Genomic DNA, 23,002 nt, shown 5'->3' with positions numbered 1-23,002 from the left:
AGTATTGGTAGGCAGACTTTGACAATGAACAAAGCAGCCTTCAGCACACATTTTCTCCCAATGAGAAGTGTGTGTGCTGCAAGCAGCTTAAGTGACACTCCTTCTCACGGAGTAAATTACATGAAGGCCAGTGTGTAAGGCAAGCAGAGTGGGGGTGTGTGTGTGTGGGGCCCTTCCTTCCTTGTCTCTCATTCATCCAACTTAAATGAGTAGTGGTGTTGGAAGTCCCTGGGGGGGGGAAGAGAAGATCCTCCCTCACACTCCATTCATAATTCATTCTCCCTCCACCAGACCACAGCCTGTAGGCTCATAATGATATAATGTAACTATTTGATGATAATCTGCCTTTCCACTTCGATTTGTAACAGAGGCATTTGGCGCTCAGTGTTAAACATTAACAGAAAGTGTTGCATAAAACATTTATGACTTACTCAACAATTAGCGAGCCGTTGAACATGGCTTTGTGTATTGTGGTGTGGCTGTGTGTTGTGAGTATACATTAGTTTTCACGTACTCTCTCTCTCTCACACACACACTCACACTCACAAACACTTGTTAGAACTATGCATACTTTATTCATTGTGGACAGCCTGACCAAAAGCTAATCCCTAACCTGAGCCATGACCAATTCAGGCCTAACTCTGACCTCAACCAAACCACCATTCACTTCTTACCTCTAACCTTAACCAGGACCAAAATCTTACACAAATAAAAAGGTAACGGAAATGAGCGCACACACACACACACACACACACACACACACACACACACACACACACACACACACACACACACACACACACACACACACACACACACACACACACACACACACACACACACACACACAGCTCCGTACATGACGCTGTTTCAAGTCGAATTTGAATATCGGGGCTAACGGACACTCGGATGACACCACAGGAGCAGTATGGAGGCATCTCAGGTATTTTTTCTATTGTTTTTTTTAGTTTTTAAGAAGTGGTCACCAGTTACTTCAATTGTATTCAAGTACAAACACTTCACCCCCCACCATCAGCATAGTGGTGAGTAGATAATGAGTGAATTTTCATTTTGGGGTGAACTATCCCCTTTAACCTGGGATTTTTTTCACCGTGAAACTAAATGGTTTATCATATGGAGACTTGCTTTTTTGAAGATAAGGAAGAAGATACGTTTTTTATAATGTGACTGTCAGTCAATGTAGGTCCCTGCAACATGAGCAATACCTTTACTACACACATAAACATGCATTCATGCACGCACACACACACACACACACACAGCTGCTGGGATCTGGAGCTCTCCCAAATGAGAACAGGTTTGCCTCAGTTTTTGGTGCCTCACATTGAACGAGTGGAAAGCCACCTGCCCAAGCTGTTGAGGAGGCCTTGTAACCGTTGAGGGCGGCTTAACCATCCAGTCAGCTGGTGAACCTTGTTAGGCTTGTGCTCACTGCTCACATGCACACATGCACAACAAACACAATGACACAAATGTGCAAAATCACAGACAGAAAACAATAGAAGAGCTCTAATCAAAACAAAGAACAAAAGCCACGTTGATTTGTGTTTTCCGCACTAAATATCCAAAATAAAAAAAATAAAAAATTGTTTTTGCATTGTTTTCTTGTTTATTGTTAATTTTTTTTTTCACACGGTTTATTTATAATGCTGCATGCATCATTTTGCAGGGCTGCCTTTGGGGGCCAGGGCGCGTGTTTATCTTGGTATCACTCATCAATCATTTTCCCAGCCGGATCTCAGGGGCCAGTGGAGAGGGAGGAGAAAGGGGGGGAGGTGGGGTCCCTGCAGTCCCCCCTCTGTGGCCCTTGACAGCACCTTCTAATGGGAGACGCCACTCAGACGCTGACGTGCTCACTCTTTGCAGATCTCCCTTCGTCCCTCTCCTCCTCCCTTCCTCTCTCCACCGCCCTCTCTTCTTGCCGTCAGTCAACTCAGGCTGTGCACCGGGGAATGTCTTTGTCTCCTCCCTCGCTCCATCTCGTCTTCTCCTTTCTCTCCCCCTCTTGTTTCATCTGTCTCGGGATCCCTCACCTCCACTCGCCCGGACCTCCCTGCCTCCCTCCCTCCCTCTCTCTCTCTCACTCTCTCTCTCTCTCTCTCTCTCCTGCTGTCTTCTCCTCACTCACTGCCCTCCGTTGTTCTGCACCCAGCATATGTTGCAGAAAACAACTCTTAAACAGACATTTTTATTGGTCAGTTTGAGAAGTGGAACCTCTCAATGGCTGTATGGAATATACACAGAGTATAAATTGTGCTCTGGTTTACAACATCTGTAATGTCACACAGTGTGGAGGTGTGATCATAAAGAGCCGAATCACGAACTAAGAAGTTTTGCCGATTGCTGCAATCTTGATGTGTACTCGTACAGATTTGCATCCCTAATGTCATTTGAAGGACACTCGTTTGACGTGCCTGCATCAGCACTTATCAATCAAACACCGGAATGGCCCTGTCCAGGAGTGTGATCCTATTATTTGTTTCGATATCATTCTGGGTTTTGTCCTTCAAAAAGATACAAGGAGTGTGTGCTTCTTAAAATGTAGCCCTGCGTGAGACAAAAAGATGGGCGCGGATGAGATAAGGCAGAAAATCAAATGACACAGGGCTATCTGATCTCCTCCAGAGCACTGGAAATTGGGGTGAGGCTTCGGTGTCAGAGGCTCCACGCCGTATTTATCGGCTTGGCGCAAAAACTTATTCGCTCAGCTATTTTTGAGTGACTGTTAGGTAGATGCTATTTTCAATTCAAGGCACTTTGGACCCAGAGGAGTGAGCCCAGACACCCTCTCTGGAGTAGGTCTGAGGCAGAGACCAGAGGAAGATGCCGGCTTAGGTAACCTACTGTGTCTCCTCTCCCTCCTGCTCTCCCTCCTTCTCTCTCTCTCTCTCTCTCTCTCTCTCTCTCTCTCTCTCTCTCTCTCTCTCTATTCCTCTCTCTCTCTCTCTCTCTCTCTCTCTCTCTCTATTCCTCCCACTCATCTCCTACTACTGTATACTTAGGCGTTTCAATTAATCTTATCAGAATTATACATATTTATACATGAGGGGAAAAGCTAACTGCTCTGTTATCAGAGAAGCGTGACAGGAGGCCCTCTGTCTCAGATGCCCTAAATGTGGCATATTAATATGGAAATACAGGCTTCTGACAAAGTGCACACACATGCTTCACAGCCGCCTCGCTCCTCTTTGGAGTTTGCAGCGATAATAAGCTTTACCCTCAGGGTGGTGTTAGGCCTTGTCCAGTCCTTTAGGAATCATTCATTTACTCAGGTAATGGCATTCGCTCAATCAGATTTGTTCATTTGAAAAAGTCAGGGGAGGTGGGGGGGGTTTATGAGGCTGGTGACGTGTTCAGCATGGGTAACAGAGCCAAAGCGGGGGAGCCCTGGCCGACAGACAGGCTAGCCACCACTCACAGGCTCAGCTTCCCTGTCTAAAGGCCTATGGGTGCTAATAGAGAAAGGTGGAGAAAAAAAGCAGACGTGATAGTGAGAAACAAATCTGAGTGAGTGTTGCTGATTCTCCTGTTTCAAAAGAGATCAGTGGGGAGGATCCATCACTTCTAAAGCCCTAAAATGTTCGGAGGAAGCAGTGATTGAACTTGATTTACGAGGAACAGAAACTGGATTGTTTCGGAAGTATACCGAAGTTTTGGCAACCATTAGTGAAACAAAAAATGAAATACTCAATATATTACTTCAGGAATAAGCCATTACTGCATTACCACACACAAAACTATTCAACTACATCACTGTGCACTCAAGTGCAAGACGAGCATATAGTGGTTTAATTGGCATTCCAGCTTATAATGGTAAGGATTCTGTGTTAGTGGGCGTTTTCTTATCAAACTGGTGACAGAGAATGAAATACAGCATTTCAGTCTTGGGGAACCAGTGTAGCAGGAATCGACGGGCTCCAGTCCCCCCCCCCCCTCACTTCCTATTCCCCATGATGCTCCAGGTTTGATTAATACCATACACGCTGTTTTTCTCCCCAGTGCAGCCAGGAGAGAGGACAATGAGAGAAAGAGGAAGAGGAGAGGAAGAGGAAGAGGAAGAGGAAGAGGGAGAGGAGAGGAGAGGAGAGGAGGGCCAGCGAGGCTTTGAAGATAGGAGGGGTGAGAAGGTTGGGGCCTGAAGTGGCTCGGGAGGGAGGCAACACCTGCTGTTCTCAATTACCCATCAGAGCCTTTAGCCATCACAGCCTTTACCCCTCTGTGTCAACAGCCCCACTCACACTTACTACTCATCCAAACACACACACAAGTACATTTTCTGTCACACACTGACCCTATTAAGTATAAATAAGAGGCACAAATTCGCCCCTGGGCCATCACACACATGTACAAATACACACCAAGCTTCTAGAAGCCCTGTTGTTCCATCAAGGGATAACATTAATAGCAAGAATAGTGACAGAATATCAATAACGCACTGATGCCGGCCATTACTGGTTCTCTCAATCAAAGGTAAAACACAGGTCACATGTTTAAACACATGTGTGCGTGAACATACACCCACACACACACACACACACACACACACACACACACACACACACACACACATACGTCTGGAGCTGTCGACGCTGAGCAGACGTGTTTTCTATGTGTGATGTAATTATACTTCAAGCAGCAGCGCTCTATTAGATGACACACCATGTTTGAGCTCGACGTGTGAGCAGAAAGGTGTTGCCTCCGTGTTGGGAGCGCCGTATCTGAACGCATCACGTGGAATTGATGACTCGCAGATAAGCCGCTCCCTTCAACCCTGCCAAAGAATGCATCAGGAAGTGGGGCGTTCGCTAAAACTACTTTAAATGTAAATCTGCCACGGCCTCAGGATTGAGATTCATCGTCTGCGCCGCTCTGAACCCCTCCAACTCCCCCCCGCTAATGTTCGTATGTCGAGACGCCGCAGGTCGCGCTCCTCTTTGACTGTCAATGAGGCCTCAGCGCTTGGTCACTGTGATGCCCAGAGTTATGTCGACGCTATAGTCCTGAGTGGCCACAGCCTTCAACCAGGAAGGCTTAATTAGACATGCTAATTACAGGAGTAAAGGGCATTGTGGTGGGTCAGCCAGCTGGAACTAGTTACGCAACATCTTTTAAATCATATCTCATCATCTCTCGGTATCCCTAACATATTAATACCTGAGCTGTCAGTGAAAGCTGAAATACCACGCTCATCTTTAAACAGTATTACCGATGATTGAGAGAGGAAACAGGCACAGTGGCTGAACTGAATTTGAAGTGAATCATGAAGTTAAGCATGCCAAACATGGCCTCATGTAGTGATCTCCAAGGCTGTGCAGATGGAGCCCAATGTTTGTTTAGCCAACATGTTCGACTGAATACAACAGTAATTATGAGAGGGTAGCGGGGCCCCTGGAGTTGTAATTCAGGATAGGGAGACAGATCGCGTGCCTCCCCTCTTTCCCTCTATCTCTACTACTGGTGATTGCCACAGAGCTCAGGCCCTGGCCCACTGCCTTCCAGCACAAAACAGATGTTCCCCCCCGCACTTATCTCAATGAAAAAATCACAGACAATTTACAAAGAATATAAATTACGGTTGTAGCTACACATTGGTGTCTCTGTCCCTATAAGACCTTGTAAAGAGGATAAGGGTGAATTGGTGTGAGCGGGTGGGTGGACTGTTGGGGGGGGGGGGGGGGGGGGATGGAAGCGGATGGAAGCAGTAGGGGAGGAGGGTGGCGTTGCTCTTATCTGGTCCGCAGCAGCCTGGCAGAATGAGAGGGAGGCTGGTGACTGGCGGTGATGCTGCGCTGATAGCACTAAGCCGGTTTCATGCACATTTCAGGGAGGCTGCCATCACTGCTCAGACTTAAAGCTCTCAGCCCCGGCCAGTGGATGAGGTTGGGACATTATTTACAAATAGCCATGTTATACATGGGTTCTACTGCTCCGTTCCCCGTGTCAACACACACACACACACAGCGGCGAGGGCTAATGTTCAGCTTTGATGTACAGCTTAGGTGACACGGAATTTGAATTTCACTGCTTGTAAGGTTTTGGCTGTCAAGACATTTCTTATTCATTTGAAATACACTCTGTACGTGTGTATTAGAGCGCATATAATATGTTTAACTGTGTTGAAATGTTGATGACTCTCAACTGCTCGCTCAGAAACCCCTCCACATCATATTTGTGGTGAATGCTATTTTCAGCCTGTAGTCAGTGTGCATATGTTTACTTGGAAGTAGAACTAGAGAGACGGTGATTCATACCTCACATCCTCTCCGCTAATCTTCACAAATCATCCGTAGTGTGTCTCAGTGCGTTGTAAATAAAGGCGCTATCAGAATGAAGCTCCTCTGTAGCCCACATCCTGCTGACAACTACACGCTGTGTGCATCGTGCATGTGTAGACTTAAGTCTTGTAGCACTGCCTTATTATGACACTTTGTAAAGAAGATGCTTTTGTACATTCAATAATGCATGGGCAGCAGGGAATTGCATAGAGCCTTATTTTAGTGATGGGGTAGTCATGGGGTAGAACTGCTGTTTTAGCAGCTTACATTCTCCCATAGTAGGAAAATACTAATGCAATCAAATCTCAGTCTGACTAGACTGCAGCAACAACGGGTCAGGTTTTCATTATCAGTGACTACGAGCTTCTATTAAAACAAGCAGCAGAGAATCCAGCCACCAAGTTAATGATGTGGTCATGTATTTTCAAGCCCTTTTCAGAGCAGAGGACAAGAGGTGTTTTTCTTCTCTGTACTGGTTTCCTATTAATGCAATATTCAACAAGTAACATGGACTGTGTTATTGACAGTGTTTAGGATAAAAGTGTAAAATGCAATATGGGATCAATTCATTATAAAAAACTGGAGCACAGACTTTAAAATCATGAAGTCTTGAATCTGTTTGTACTTGTGCTGATTTGTACGGAATGAATATGAACTTCATTATCATAATTCATCGGGACAAAACACAAACTGTGTGTTGTACATAAAGATATTATATAAAAGTGGGACACTATTTTAGATAGAATAGGGCTGACAAGAGAACCTTGAAGTCCACCTAAAATGATGGCAGATGTCTCTGTAGACTTCAGGACAGAGACAGGAAGGACAGACTCTCCTCTGCATCATGACTCATGGCGGACCGAGCTTATGGATCACCTGGACATGGCCCACCTTGTTTCTCCTCCGCCACCACAGTGCCACTGACCTCCTCCTATTGATCCCTCAGTGACAGAGCACAGCTAGGGCCAGCTATTGAACCACTTATGATTAATTCACAAATTCTGCCTTGTCCACAAAAAAGGTAAAAGAATGAAGCACAAGCAGTGGGGACGACTGAGAAGAGAGAGAAGGGTAAAGAAAACTACAAGTAGTCAGAAAAACTACACTCTTTTAAGTAAGACAAAGGGAAAGAGTTAGAAGTGCACTGCTACAAGCTGACCAAGCTATAAAACAACATCTCAAAGTCCCTTCTGTCACAAAAGAATGTCGGCACAGTGATAGAGCGGGCTGAAAAGAGGGAGTGATGAAAAAAAGGAGTGGGAAAAGGAAGTGAGGCAGACAGGAAAATAGAGAGGGATAAAAGAAGGAGCCATTCTTCCTCTCCGCTGTCCTATTCCTTTGGTCCTATTTTAGTCATGAGGATAGACCAGCGAGGGCGAGAGGTTGAAATTGAGCTGTAACTCTATCTGTGTGCTGGAGCAAATCTGAAAGTCTATCCCACCTTTCACCTGGGAATCTCGGCTCTGTGTGTGTGCCCTGTCTGGTCACCATACCAACCACAACCAGGCATCATGGGATTAATTGGAGCCCAGACCTCAGTGGCAGCTCAGGCGCAGATAGGGAGCGCGGGTGAAAAGGACGGACATCAGCTGCGGTCAAATGACGGCAGCCATGCAGATCAAATCAAATTTCAGTCTATGCTTGCATCACAGAGCTTATATGGTCTCGAGGTAACACTAAACATAGTGGAGCCACCTCCACTGTAATGCTCAGATTGGATTCCAGGATGACGTTCACGGTACAGTGCAGGCTTTTCTTTTCTGATCCCTGTGTGTGCTGTAAGGATTTTAGACAAACACTGACACACTGTGATTCGCCTTCGTAAATACAAGCCGTGCCAGGATGTTGAGTATACAGAGCATCAACACAGGGGAGCCTAAAGCGTTGTGGATAGCATTAAAAAAATAAAAAACGGGGAAAATGACAGGGATGGATGAGCAAATACAGAGTCATTTTTCCCAGCAAGTTCAGTGGTCAAACATAAAACAGAGGTGAATTTTGCATTGAATTGTTTGATTTATATTTTAGAGACTACTGGTGATAGCGATTTATGAGTATTATGTAAACAAAACAAACATTATAAAGACGTAAAAGAGTCTGTGGTTTAAATCTTGTTACCATAGTATAAAAGGCTGAGTGGTTTGTTTACTGTATGTGGACTGCTTGTAATAAATGTTATTTTTCCCACACAGCTACATCAAATGATAACACTACATGCTGCGTGCTCCTGTTTCGTTGTTGTCTATTAAAAGTAATATTCTCTGGACGTATTTTCATAAACACAGGCGAGTCTCTGTAATCGGTTAATGTATTGATCATCAAACTCAGCTTTGACTAGCCTTCGCACCGCTGCTGCAGAGTAGTGTGTGTGTGGGGCAATCAGTCGTGATCCAACTTTCTACAAAACAGATTAAAGCAGCTCAGCCGGCCAAAAGATCAGACTGCGGTGGGACTGGGAACCTTCCAGCTGTGAATGTGTGCAACTGTCTAAATGTGGAGCAAGGCATTGACAGAGCAGAGCATCAGGCTCAGAGAGTTAAACAAGGTAAAGGAAAACATAGACAAACGAGAAGCATAGTGATTTGCTCTGTCTGGCTGTTGACAATTAAAACTAAACCATGCTGTTTAGATGCTGTCCACACTCTGAAGCTAATATGCTGACTACTGACCATAAAACAATAGCGCAAGCAGATCTGTTGTTATGCCACTTGATGAAGGAATGCCCATCCAGGCATGGCCTAATACACAGATAATCCTCACGGAACTGCATGACTACGATAAATTCAAATCAGCCGCTTCTGAACATGACAATATTTGTCACAGACAATACCGACACGCGAGTTAGAAGGTCTGGCTTGAACAGTTTTCTCATATTTGCGAGTCTAAACAAATAGGATATAAATACAAAACTAAAATGGCATATATAATATTAATCTAAACTGTTTTTCCTTCCTTTATGAACCCTGACATTTTCACATTTGTTTCTTGTTCCTGTCTACTGCTAATGTAAATATCACTCTTTGTGCTCATTATACGTGCTACGAAAATTGTATTTCTTCTGAAGTGGTTTGTTGATCTTATTATTATTGAGTGTGAATAAACTGGAACAGAAGAATGGAGTCAAACAGGAGAAGAAAATAAACAAAAAAATTGTAGGTAGAATGCGGTGTCACGGGTGAGGGTGGTCCCAGTGGCCGAGACGCTCTCTTACACTCTATTTCTCCGGGTATGTTTGTGTATGATGACCCTTGACCTCGGCCCCTGGCACATGTCTCGGATCACCCCGCTCTGTCTCTGATGCATCAGCCGGGGCCAGGACCTCACACACACATACAGAAGCACACAGCACGGATGAGCAAAGCAGAGGATAAGTCAACTCAGCTTCTCCTGGTGGTACAATCAAAAACTGATACGCTTTATCCACACAATGACGATGACAGACGGTGTGTGTGCCACTAAGTTTATCTACCGCCCGTTACATGTACACACACATCTGAATATATACTCATAAAGTCAGCAAGGCACACCTCTAATCACGGCCACCTCTGCCATCTCATTTTCCAAGTTCAGTGGCCCATGGAGCTCCCTTGCATTAAATCACAACACACTCTCATCCATAAATGATCCGCACACACACGAGCATTCTCTTCCCCTTCTTTCCTTTTTCCTAAAAACATGCTCACACACGCAGTGCACATACACGCATAGTTACACAGACAGAGACACACACAAGCACTGCTGATGTGAGCATCTCGTAATAAATCCCACAGAGCTTTTGGGTGGACTAAACATAGACGCAGCGAGCATCTAGCCATGCCCTCCAGAAAAGGAAGAGGTGTAACCCTCCTATTCCAAAACCATAAAATGTTTATCCTCAGTCTGGCACTGAGCATTACTTTTACACACTTCCTGCAGCAGCATTTCCAAAATACAGCAGCACACAGGCTTGTCACACCGGCCTAGCTGATTGACTATTTTCCCCATATTTGACACACAAGTAAGTCTCCTCATCACTCACTCCAGCAAGTAGGCAGTGAGAAGTGGGGGGAGCGGCAACAGCCACGGCCTGGCAAGGAGTTTACTTCTGGCTAGAGACGCCATCTAGAATGAAATCTATGTTTTATTCATCAATGTGGCACATACAGTTAGCGGTATAAACAACTTTACAACTCATCAGTCACTCATATTTCCTCCAAATGTCATATTGAGCGGGGTTGTCTCTGAACAAATGATGTGTCGGGAGGATAGGGGGCTGAGGGAGATCTACCACTGTCGCCGCGAGATCATGTTGACTGTGTAAAAAATGTTATACAAGACTAAAACATAGCACACGTCCCGGTTTATGATCCAAGTGTCAGAGAGTCTGTTTTATATACTCCGTCATTTTTTGAATGCGACAGGCCTGGATATCAGCACAGCTAATCTCAGGTGCCCCCCCACCACACCCATAACACACACACACACACACACACACACACACACACACACACACACACACACACACACACACACACACACACACACACACACACACACACACACACACACACACACACACACACACACACACACACACACACACAAACTCGACCTGCTCTGCGTGGTTTGCCTGGGCCACCACACTGTCCTGCCCTGGAAAACTCTTGGAGGACAATGAGACACTGATCTGGTCAGCGTTGGCATTGTGATGAACTACTTCTGGAAGCAATCATGCGAATTTACATCATCCCTTGACATTTAGCCTCACACTCCACACAACGTTTGGGTCGGTGTGGGGTGTCTTGTCTGTGCTGGGTTTGTGAGTGCAGCTGTATGCATCTGTGTGTGTGTGTGCTCATGGAATTAAATATCTTTCCTTGACATTTAGCCTTGCTGTCCACATGGCGCTCTGCAGGAAGAAGCAACATGGGAATGCCAATCTTGCAACATATTATTATTTTGTGTGTGTGTGTGTATCCATGTGTATCTGTTTTTGTGCAACCGTGTCAGAATTGGAATACACAGTTATTAAGGGGGGGAGGCCTGCCACTCATGTGTCTCCAGAGGGTGAGGAGACCAGACACCATATAGGAGGGAAGGGGGAGGGAAAAGGCAGACTGATGGGAGAAGAAGAGCTAATGAAGGAGAGGAAGGGAGTAGTGGAAGTGCCCAAGCACCCATTGTGTTGCTGGGCAGGAGCAGTAAAGACAAGCTAGTGGCCTCTGCAACTTTAAGATCGCCATTAAACTCTCGCCTTACTGTTGTGTTTATGGTTGGCTTTGTGTGTCAGAGGAGAGGAGGATTGTAAAGTGGGGCTTTGTCTGTCTGCCATCGATTTATTTCCTTCGTTAGGGTGATGACACTGCCTGCTTATGATGTCCTCGCACAGACTGTAATTACAGAGCACTTCTGTCTTTATTGATGTCACTTTGTTAGTTTAATTACGGTATATTGGGTTTTGGAGTCGCAGCAAGAGCAAAGCTATGATGTAGGGCAAAAATCATCAATGGAACATCCTCTTTTGAAGATGTCGGGGGCAGAGAGCTGGGAGATAATTATTTCATAGACAGACATCGAAAATAGACCCCGCGCATATCAACATCTACAAAGGCAAAGAAAAGGTAATCTGAAATTTAATGACTATTCTGTCTGTGTTATGACCAAAGTCAGAGGGAGGAGGCTGTGAATGTGATGAGAGCCTTAATGGAAATGAAACACCTGGGTTCAACCTTGAGAGCGACTGTTTACGCGCCCAGTCCCCAGGTGCTGGGGTTGACTAAGAGTCGCGAAGTATGAGAACCAACGGTGTGTGTGTCGGCGTGTGAACACTAGTGTGTATATACAGTGTATGTATGATGGGATGGGACCCAGGGGGAGGCAGTGCCATGTGAAGGTGACCCTTCAGGGTAGGAGGAGGAGGTAGAGGCCACCTGCTTGCTGGCGGTGGCGAAATGAGGGTGACAGCCATCCACCTGTCTGGGAACGCTCTCATTCTAGACCCCATCTGCCCACCCCTTTGGGATCCCTCCTCCCCAGGGGACCCTATGACCCTCCCTGTCGTCCACTTGACCAGGCCTCCTGTCCACTGTCCCTACGGCCGGCTGAAACTGCCACTGCCTACCCTCGACCGAAGGCCATTCTGGGGCACTGTACTACAGTGCAATGCAGTTTTCCTCGGTTTCTCCTTTTCTTGTTTCAAAGTGATACAGGCCCCCAGGCCTTATGTGTCAGACTGCGCTATAAGTCTCCTGGCTGGGCTAAGTCATCACAGGTAGCCAGCAGGGAAGGACTTTATTTGCTTCCCTTATTTCCTCCTCGCCAATGTTCTCCAAACTGAAAACTCATCATGTGTGTTCTGTAGCACAGATAATCGCTGACCAACAACAGTGCAATTTGGCAACTCAAACAATGGTCACATATAGTACACTGTCTATTTGTCACTTCGCTCTCTCCCTCTGTGCATCCAGCTGCCTATGTGACTTGCCATTGTAGAGTGGAACACACAGAATTACATTCCCTCGCCAAACAATCCACCCTGTGGGTAGATCTCTTTATTTGAGCCTGTCTGTCTGACTGCAGTGAGGGCCATCTCTGTCTCCAATGGATACAGACCTGTGGACTGGACCTGGGGCTGTGTTTGCTCTTCCTCTGTGGGCTTCAACCACATATCTGAATTGGGATGGGGTCTGTGTGGAAAAGACCCACCAGACTTCTGACATGTCTTCTGATCTCCCACACTCCTCCAGGGCCTACTGTACTTTTACCTCTCTGCAGAGGAAATGTTGCTCTGCTTCCGAAGAGTGGCAAAACAAACACTAAGACACTGAGGCGGACAGACAGTGGTGGAGAGGTTGATGCAAACAGTATAAAAGAGGAGGATGTGAGACGGGGGCAGTAAAGGCACAGATGACAATAAAGATAAAGATAAACATCAGGTCTTTGCTCCTGCAAAAAGTGTCTTGTAAGAAAAACATTGACTTGCCAGAAAATAGTGTTTCCACAGCAAAGAAAATCTAATTTAGGAAAGCTTGCAAAGGTTTTGTAATTAAGGCAAGTTGGGGATTGGAGTATCATCTAGGAGCTGGATTTCTCTCCTCTCAGGCTATCAGAGCTCTCTGCATGTTCTGCATGACTGCCTGTTGATTCACAGCACATTGGTGTCACCCTGGCTGCCGCCCTGGAAAAAGACACAATGATATCTCTCATGGCGGACGTCATGAGGAGAAGGTGATTAACTGCTCTGCTGCTCCTCTAGGTGGGTGCTGAGTCCTCTAGCAAAGCTTTTGTGAATTGTATAAAGTTGAGGAAAAACATGAGCTATGCGATGGCTTAAGAAAAATAACCAGACCGCTTCCCCTTTTTGCCCACCTTTTGACGTTGTACATTTATTTAAAATTGCTTAAATTACTATTTTCCTACACACAAACCAAAAACATGTTTTTAGAAATGGGTCAACACCTGAAATTTTCATTAAGAAAAGTATCCAGACAATGAATGCAAGTGCTTCAGTTCTTCTTGGATAAGTCTCCATAAACTTTGGACACTTGTGTTTGGGCAATTCCACTCTTCAAGACTGCCATCATCTGGTCTCGCCCCAGATGTTCTATTGAATTAAGAGTTTGTCTGGACCACAAAAGGACAGACTTGATTGATGATAGTGCTGCTGTCCATACGACAGGTTCTTCCAGCGACCGTTGGATTTTCCATCACTTCCATGACCAAAGCCCTTCTTGCGCAGCTCCTCAGTTCGGCCAATGTTAAGTGTACTTTCTCAACCCATTGTAGCTAAAATGAGCCCAAAGCCTGGTGCCAGAACACCTCATGGAAACACAAAAAACGGGAATAACAACTGATAAATTATTTAAAAATGAGGAAAAGATGAAATACCTCAAAGGAGGACAGATGCATCAATTAAATCAAAACAAAACGACTTGGTAGAATAAGTAAAGTTCGGCTTTAAAGTGTTGTTTGGTGACCCATCATTGGACCTGGTGGGTGGAAGTGGGAGGGTGGTAGTCAAATTAGGTGCTTGAAAGGGTCTAGCAAGCAGAAGAGAGCACGGAAAACAGACAACCACACACAGCCCACCACCCTTCTGACTGTGCTTTGAAGCCTAAAGAGTAAATGCATCAGCAGTGTTGCTCCTGGCCATTAGCATGCTTCTGGCCATTAAACATGCCAAGGGGCAGACCTCATTATTGATAGATAGACACGCACACACACTTAAATTCCCACACGTGTACCAGCATTTACTCACATACTCCAACAAAATGACACGCACAAAGTACAGAGGACGCCTGCAGGACCAAATGTGTGTGTAACAGCGAGGGAACTCCAGCCATCGAATCAAAGCCAAAAACATATTTTTGGGGATTATTTCTGCTGTCTGCCTGACTTTATAATGTATTCCTCATCCAAGGTGTTATTACATAGGGAAATCCATTCGATGTATGTCTTCAATTTATATCACGGATTGATGATTACTTTATGCAAGAATGGGCATCTGACCAAACTGTAGCTTAAGTGAAAAAAACTGAAGCAGAACGTGGTGACTCGGCAACAGATGTCAGTATCGTGTTGAGTTTATGTTGCAGCTGAAGCCATCTATTAGCCAACATTTGCAGATCTACACTTGTGATTAAAAAAGATAAACAAACCACTCATAAATCCGTGCTTATCACAAAATGCGAGAGTGTCCGCCAGAACAACAGCATTAGTGTGTGGCTTTGGTCAAAAGCGTGAGACGGTAATAGATAGTAACAGGGTTTCCTACAGAGTGGCACGAGGCGCAGACAGGGAGAAGCTCACTGAGAGCAGGGGAAAGGGAGAATGAGTGAGAAAAAGAGCAGCGTGTGATTGAAAAAATGGTTAGAGGAAAAGAAACTGTGTCTGAGGAAGAGAAAAGGAAGGTACGGGGGTGGAGAGAGGGTGAGAGAGGGAGGGCGACGGCGAGGAGAAGGAAGGTTGGTCTCATTACTATTAGACCTTCCCTCTCCCTCCAGGCTCAGATGACCCCAGATCTCCAGCCCTCTGCCTCGCACACCACTAATCATTTGGTTTTAATCACCGGGATATTCTCCCCCTTTGCCCCTCCCCCACCTTTCTCTCCCCCTCTTCATGCCCTACTGTGTGCCCTAGCCTTTGCCAAGGTCCGGCAAATTTTATTCTAATTGGCCGTAGCCTGGGCTGGGACCGATCTGCTTCATTGTCCTCGTCCGTCCGTCCACTGCTCGTCCTTTCTGCTCTCTCGCTCTCTCTCTCTCTGTCTGTCGCTGTCTTGACAACTTCACGCCTTTGCTTGTTTCTTCGTCTCATCGCTGCCTCCTCTCTCCGCCTCATCTCTCTTTCACCTCTAATTTTTCTTCTTACCCATATGCTGCCACGGCCACTCCCTCCCTCTGTCCGTCTTTCATGCTGTTCACTGACATCGCAGTGGCGCGAGTGTTTTCCAATTTCTCCCGATGACCTTACATTCCACCAGACAAAACAAATAGCCTTGATGTCGTCTGCCAACAAAAAAGTTTTGTGGGACTGCCTTGATTCAAACACAACGGCATGAAAGAGAAATGTGAAGCTGTTCATTTAGGTAAAGTCTGACGGTCGACCTCTTTGTATTTAGGAGTGGGACGAGACAGTCTAAGCGTTACATGACCGATTAGTGTGTAATGGGTCTGCATACCCACACAAAATATTTCGTCTAGAAAGCTTGGAACAACGAAGCCACTGGTCACCGTGGCTAACTTTACCTGTCGCTGCAGAAAAGGAGAGACGCAGATGGAAATCCTGCATTACATTCACACACTGCAAATCCTCTACTTTTCTTTTCTCCTCCGGATCAACAGCTCCAATAAATTTTCATTACACCTGTGTGAAGCGCTTCAAATAGAGCCACAGAAGCAGAAACTAATTACTTTCTAATTTATTGACTAATGGCCACAGCCCTGGGAGACAGCTGCAATTGTTCTAACAGTCCTGCTGCTCCAACTGCACTCAGGTCCACTTTAGATTCATAACCAAAATAATTTATCATTACAAGCACATTAAATTGAACCGTATAAACCATAACAGTGGTAATTTATATCATTTTGTTGTTAGGGATGCATTTCCCTCCCCTGTCTTGAAAGCGTGCAATCTCTGCGATGGGATTCATCTTCAGCCAGTTGTATGTGGCAGGTTCACTTTGTTCTTCAAAGGACTCTTTGTTTTGCGCCTCATTCACCATTTGTTGGAGCTTAAAGTAGGAAGGAGGCAGAATATGACCCTGGTTTAATTCAGAGAAGCCCGAGCAGCAGTTTCTGTGTCTCCTAAAGCAAATGTGAAGGCACAGTCTGACCACTGTCGTTGCCTGCATGTTATATATAAAAAGGCATAATCAAAACATCAATATGAATATGTGATGAGCTGGCTCTGTGGTGACAACTTTCTCCCAGCATCCCCTTCATCAGCTAGGCAATCAGCTCAATGCAGATACTATATTAATTTTCAGTAATTGCCTTTATCCCATAATGCATCTCTTTCTTGATGGGAACAGTGCCTTCCAGGATGTCAATGTCCCCATCAACAAGACACAAATGGTCACCCAGTGGTTTGAACAGCGTGATAACAACATTAGCCATGTGTCAAGGCTTTCTTAATCGCTACAGAGGCGGCCATTTGTGCATTGATGGGATATTCTAAAGCAAAGTATGAGATGGCATTTTCCACTGATGTCATTAAGACGGAGGGCCCATATGATCATGCAAATCCATTATGTAAGCAGTGATTAGCATTGACCTTGCCCTCTGTGAGGTGAGTGATCTGAAACAATGCCAGCAAAACACAGTCCGTTCCTACAGAGCTGGTATGTAGCGAGCATACATTAAGGTGATTGGTCACCACAATGTCACCATAATGTGCCCAATCACCAAGCTCCTTTTTATTGGCTCTAGCAGATGTGTCAGGTCCCCTCCTGTTCAGACACATTTCCATCTGTCCCGAGGCAGGTCAGGCCAATTACAAACATTCATCTAAAAAGATGTGCATGTGATAAAATGACAGAGGTGAATCATTTAGGTTTAGAACCAAGATGGCTGCCGCTGATAGGGAGAGGTCTGTTGAATTTGCTATTGTGAAAGTATAACAAACTGGTTAATGTGTTTCCAACATTTTGTTTTTGCTTTGATTGGTTGTGCGTCTATTTAATCGCTGTAGAATAGAATAGAATGGAATATGCAAAAACTGCATTCTCCATACATATTTCCTTTTAAATCTTCTCATTACCCAGACAACATTATTTACAGTTCCTTGAAGCCGTTTCCATTTACCTTTCATGTAAAAGAAAAAAAACACCCTCTGGGTTTAGGAGCTTTGCCAGTTTTCCGCAGAAAGACCATCAGATCCATGGGAGGAATTCCAACCTCCCACAGCAACAACAACTGATCCAACCAAGTTGATAGAACCAACATTGTGTTGTGTTGTGTTACTAGAAGCTTAGTTGACGGTGGTGTGGCCCTGAGGGAGAGTCTGAAAGTAGCACTCTGTCTCTGTGGGAGGAAACCTCCATTCACACCTCCCTGAGCATGGACTGCTCAACATTTCCACAAACACAGCAAACGTGGAACAAATTATACAATTCAACTGCCGTTTGTCACCTTTCACAACAACGGTGCCTGCAGTTCCACCTGCAGTTTCATCTGTTTCTTCCACCCTGGGGCTTATAGTTGAAACTTTATGAAATAGGTCTTCACGTGATATGACCTGGTTGTAAATCCTCATTCACGGCTTCTATAAAAAGAGCAACACACAGAGGCAGCTCACACAAGCTCGAGTGTCCATAGCAACACTATTAGTGAATCAACAATGAGAATAATAAATGCAAGATCTAAAGTTCATATCTCAAAGGGGATGAGGAGCCACATACTTATTTCTGTTTTCATTTGATCACCAATCACACTCAGTAACACAGACGCGCACAAATTGAAAAACACCTGTGCCCCCCCCCCCCCCTTCTCATACTCCCTCTGTGTCCTCGTCTTTAGACTTTCAAGCTCTCACAGGCTGATCAATAGAATCCAACAGGTCACAAATACAGAGAAGAGGTTGGAGGGGGTGGGGGGTGGGGGGGTCCCCTGGGAGAGACAATAAGGACATTGAGAATAAAACGGGAACCGGAGACACACAAACAGAGACACACACAAACACATACACACAACTCGTCCTATATTCCCTAGCCAAGTGGTGACGTCAGCCTCCTGTGTAAGACACGGCCCACCTAATGGAGCATAGCCAAGGCACGATGTGTGTGTGTGTGTGTGTGTGTGTGTGTGTGTGTGTGTGTGTGTGTGTGTGTGTGTGTGTGTGTGTTTGTTTGTGTAAGTACGAGTATGTGTGAAATATCGTTGGTCTGACAGAGTTTAGCAGAGACAAGGGAAGGACACACCACTATAGTGGAAAAACACACAAAGTCAAGCACAATAGCCATTAAATCAAAAGCAATCTCTTTGCTCCTGGCAATTCTCTTACACATACTGCACCTGCACATACAATACACATACGCAAAGTTGACAAATTGCTCAATAAAATATGCTGCAATACTATTAGGTTACTTTAAAACTGCGGTGGGGGGGAGAGGGAAGGAAATGAATGACATTCCGATAGTACATCCTCTCCAAAACCTGAACAAAATGTGTCAGCAGAGGGAGTATAAAGTCTCTGAATTAGAGTTTTTTGGCATAGGAGATATGGGGAGAAATCAATTTCTGGGCCAAGTATGGTGCCAAGGACGTCCAGAAGGGCATAGCTCTGTTGATCTGTTCATATCAATTTGCTCCCCTCCTGCAGACGGAGAATGCCACAGTGTGCAGCGCTGCATCTTTAAGGAATATCGCCCTGATAACGGTGCCATAAAACACATCATTTTACAGTCAAACCATCTCTGTCTCAAACGCACTTGAAGCGGAAGCCATTTTCAAGCAACATAAAGTTTAACATGGCGCTACATCTGCCGAACCGCTAACTTCCACACTACATGGGACTGGGAGATTTAATTAGGGGACATGGGATAGCGCTGTGTGGCACTGCAATGAGCCCCACCCTCTAGATCTCCACCGGATCCATTCTGAGCCTGTGGTCATCTCTGGAAGAGCAGCGTGCATACTGAATTACAGTTCCCAGCATGCACTCTGACAGTAGCTGAAAAGTTTGTACAAACGGTTCCATTAAACACAAAGATATGTCCTGTTAGTTTGAAACAGCCTTCCTATTACTGTTACTAAATGGCACAAAATATCAGGATTTATACCTTTATGCCCTGCACGATTATGTGATATTGTTAAACATCATGAATATTTTAGATATAGATATACTTATGGCCCATACGGACGCTGTTATTATAATATAATATTGCTGCTAGTTGCAAAATATATTAATATTGAGGTATTTATGACCGTCCAACTATCTGTGTGAAATACATCATTTTATTCATCTTAAATAGTGATTTTCTACATGAATACATATTCATTCAAGAGCCAGAGCAATTGTACCGAAAGAGAGATCCATACAGCTCGGAAATAAAGTAGATATTTAGATGAGCTGCCAGATAGTCTTTAGACAACTGAGAAGAATTAAACGTCTTCCCTGAAAAGTCATAAAGAAAATCTTTCCTAAAGTTTCCTCCTATTTCTAATGGAGCTTCTCTCCAGTGAGCAGTTGAACCACCTGAGTGAGAAGCGAGTTGATCACTAATGCACCCTAATTCACAGAGAATAGATTGCAGATTGTCAAGGACAAAAGTTTGATTTTTTTTGCCTTGACCATCTGAAAGTGGCGCCCAATATAAATTTAATGGGTCAGTGGTGATGGAGGGCTGAGAACTGTGAGGGGACCTTACTGCTTTGTATTCACCATGCACAGTTGGGATCTCTCTGCTTCGTAGACCATAATAAGAGCCAAATGATTTATGCATAGCCTAAAAAGAAAAATCAGGTGTATGGACTTGTGCAAACACTACTTCCTAATGTCTATAATGGAGACACATTTGAAACCCACAGTTACTTGTTACCCAAAAAGCAAGCACTGTGTGATATAACCTCAGTCGTGGCTTTGTTTAGATGCCCCAGAGGAGAGTGTGAGCCACAGCGTATGTTCCCTAAATTGCAATCCAGATAAAGAGGTGGCTTGTTGGTTTGTGGGCGAGGAGAGGATTGGCCACATGGAGACACAAAGGCAAAAGGTTCAATTAAAATGTTGAGGGAATCAATTTGTTTGCCTTAATTACTTTGTTAATTTGTTAAAGCATTTACTCCGAAAAATCCTCCGTCACATTTTCTGCTGTGATAATGGAGCTACAAAGAGGGAGGGGCATTTCGGTTCGGTTGAGTGCCTTTTAAATGACTCACCCTCTGGTTCTAAACACAACGCTCAGTGTGCCTTCTTGCCCGTCCCCGGTTCTCTTGTGCGGGGTGTGTCGGTAATGAGGCCCTCCCGTAGCGTTGCGCTCCACTCCTCTGTTGGTGCAGAAAAGCGCACCCCCGCCACGTCCTGACATTGTGACAGATAGGAGCCGCGGAAAGCATATGGGCAACGTGGCAATGCCTCAGACGCCCTCCAAACTGTCGTAGGGCTCAGGCATAATGAGTGTTAGAGAGATGAGCCCGAGTCCTACACATAGGAGACATTAGTCATCACATTTTTCCTCAACTGCCACAGATCAGCGAGAAAAAAAAAAACTCTCTCATATCTCATATAAAAGACAAGAGATCCCATGAATTTGTAACTTTACAGATGAAAGCCATGTACTTTAGTATGACAGAGCCAGACAGGAAGTCACTATGAGAGCGCACAACATGCCAGACATTGGCTTTTAAAGAACTGTGTAAGTTATTGTTCTGGAACAATTAAAATTTGCTGGATGACTCGTTCGGTGGTTGGGTCGTATTTTACATGTGTCACAACGCAAAGTGAAGAGTCAGGGTAAAAACAGGGAGGGATGTCACCGGATGAGGCAGGAGTGAGTGATGTAGCGAAGGGCCAGGAAGTGGCCACTCTCCCTGTCAACTGTCAATGCCGTTAGTGTCCAGAAGCTGAACTCCACGGCGACTAGATGTGATTTTAGATAAGGCGCCCATCCAGCCGTGCCCTCGACATGGCCTCCCTCTGGCCCAGACTCCTCTGCTGGTCTCCTTCCCTCCCTCTGTCTGGCCTGTTATCCCTGACTGTCTAGACAACTCCCAGCACGCAACGCCTCACCCCAGCCAACCCGGGCTGCTCTCAGTTCTTCTGCTTTCTCTCCACTCGACACTGTGTCGCAACACTGGCTGACTCGAGGGTTATGAAGGGCTACTGAAAAAGACAGAACAATGCCAGGCAGTTCTCTCTTGTCTTTCATTCAAGTCGTTCACTGGCAGGCTCAAAAATTGCATTTGAATCCTCCTGCAAGAGCAACTGAAAATGATCACGATCCAAGATTTAGCTCAAACTTATCAGACAGTCTCAAGGGCTGACTGTAATGAGACAGCCTGCACCGATAAGGCTGAGATGTAGACACACATCTGCAAAACAAATACAACAATTGAAAGTACTTAAGACACTTTTTGTGTACGGAAGGGCAAATGAATGAGAACAATGAGCAAGGCAAGAGGCAATTACAGAGCGGCTGGCTACACACACAGACTGAAGAAACCTGTGTTCAGGCTGTCAGTTTAAAACACATGTGCATGTGAAAGAAGCCACAGAGTGTAACCCACCTGCTTCAGTCTCTGTACCTTAATTGTCCAACAGGTGGAGTATGGACACAATGCATTCATCATAGCCCTAACTTGAAGCACTTTGACCCTGACCTGCAGAAGGAGGCAGGGGTTCCAATGCGTCAACGCCACTTCCCTACGCACAAAGCAAGAGCCTCACACCCGTGACTGATCTCTATTAAATTACATGGATTAAATCAGAGATCCTTAATTAGGCCCCAATAAAAGCGTCCTGTGGCTTTTGAAACCTCTGAGCATGCCATGATTGGATAAAAATGTGAAAACATACTAAATGAAATTGGTTTACCGCTGAGTGTGCACCCCATGACTCTTGAGTGGAGCAGCAAAGCAGGGGGAAATAAGTAAGGGAGCGAGAGAGAGAGAGAGAGAGAGGAGACACAGATGTAGAGAAAGAGCGAGAGGGGAGTCTCAGGGCGAGTCACACCTCTTTGCCTCGGAAAAGCTCTTAAATTCCATGTGTGACCTGAGGGAGAGAACTCTAAAGAGTCGGCCTTAGATGCCATGATACAGAATTTGACTGTTGTGGAGCAGTGAGCTAATACAGTCTGCCACGAGCCACACTGGGGAGTGCTACAGGCATGACGCGAGGCTCTATGCATTCAGTGTATATACATACAGTATACTGGGTGTGTGTGTTTGCATGCAGAACACAAGAGCTAACATAAACACTCAAGCGAACACAACTGGGACCTGATTTCTCTCTAAAAACTGGAGCGTGATGCCTCCCACCTCCTCTGGACCCGTGCATCTCCTCGTGTCAGGACGGCCAAAAGCTTTTAAGTGCTTTAAACTCATAATAACCCTAATGCACGGCCTCCCCTGTGCTTGCCAGTAAGAAAATGAAATGCAATTGAAATAGATGCAAAGATGAGGGATGTTCAGACATTTTGGGAATTGCCGGGGATTTGGCATCTGTAAAGGCATTAAGACGGGAAAAGAGAGTAAACAGGCTCCCAGGACGTTGGAGGGAGGCGATGCACAAAA

General features: G+C 45.2%; 1 protein-coding gene across 11 annotated transcripts in view; it reads right to left on the bottom strand.

The window, feature by feature from the left end:
• The window catches only part of camta1a (calmodulin binding transcription activator 1a), a 281,924-nt gene that overhangs the window by 124,274 nt on the left and 134,648 nt on the right, over positions 1-23,002 (bottom strand). The window lies entirely within an intron of this gene.

Source organism: Hippoglossus hippoglossus, chromosome 7 (assembly GCF_009819705.1).
Source record: "Hippoglossus hippoglossus isolate fHipHip1 chromosome 7, fHipHip1.pri, whole genome shotgun sequence".
NCBI classification, from domain to species: domain Eukaryota; kingdom Metazoa; phylum Chordata; class Actinopteri; order Pleuronectiformes; family Pleuronectidae; genus Hippoglossus; species Hippoglossus hippoglossus.
Note: the sequence above shows the minus strand (reverse complement) of the source record. Positions and strands in the feature narration are given on the sequence as shown.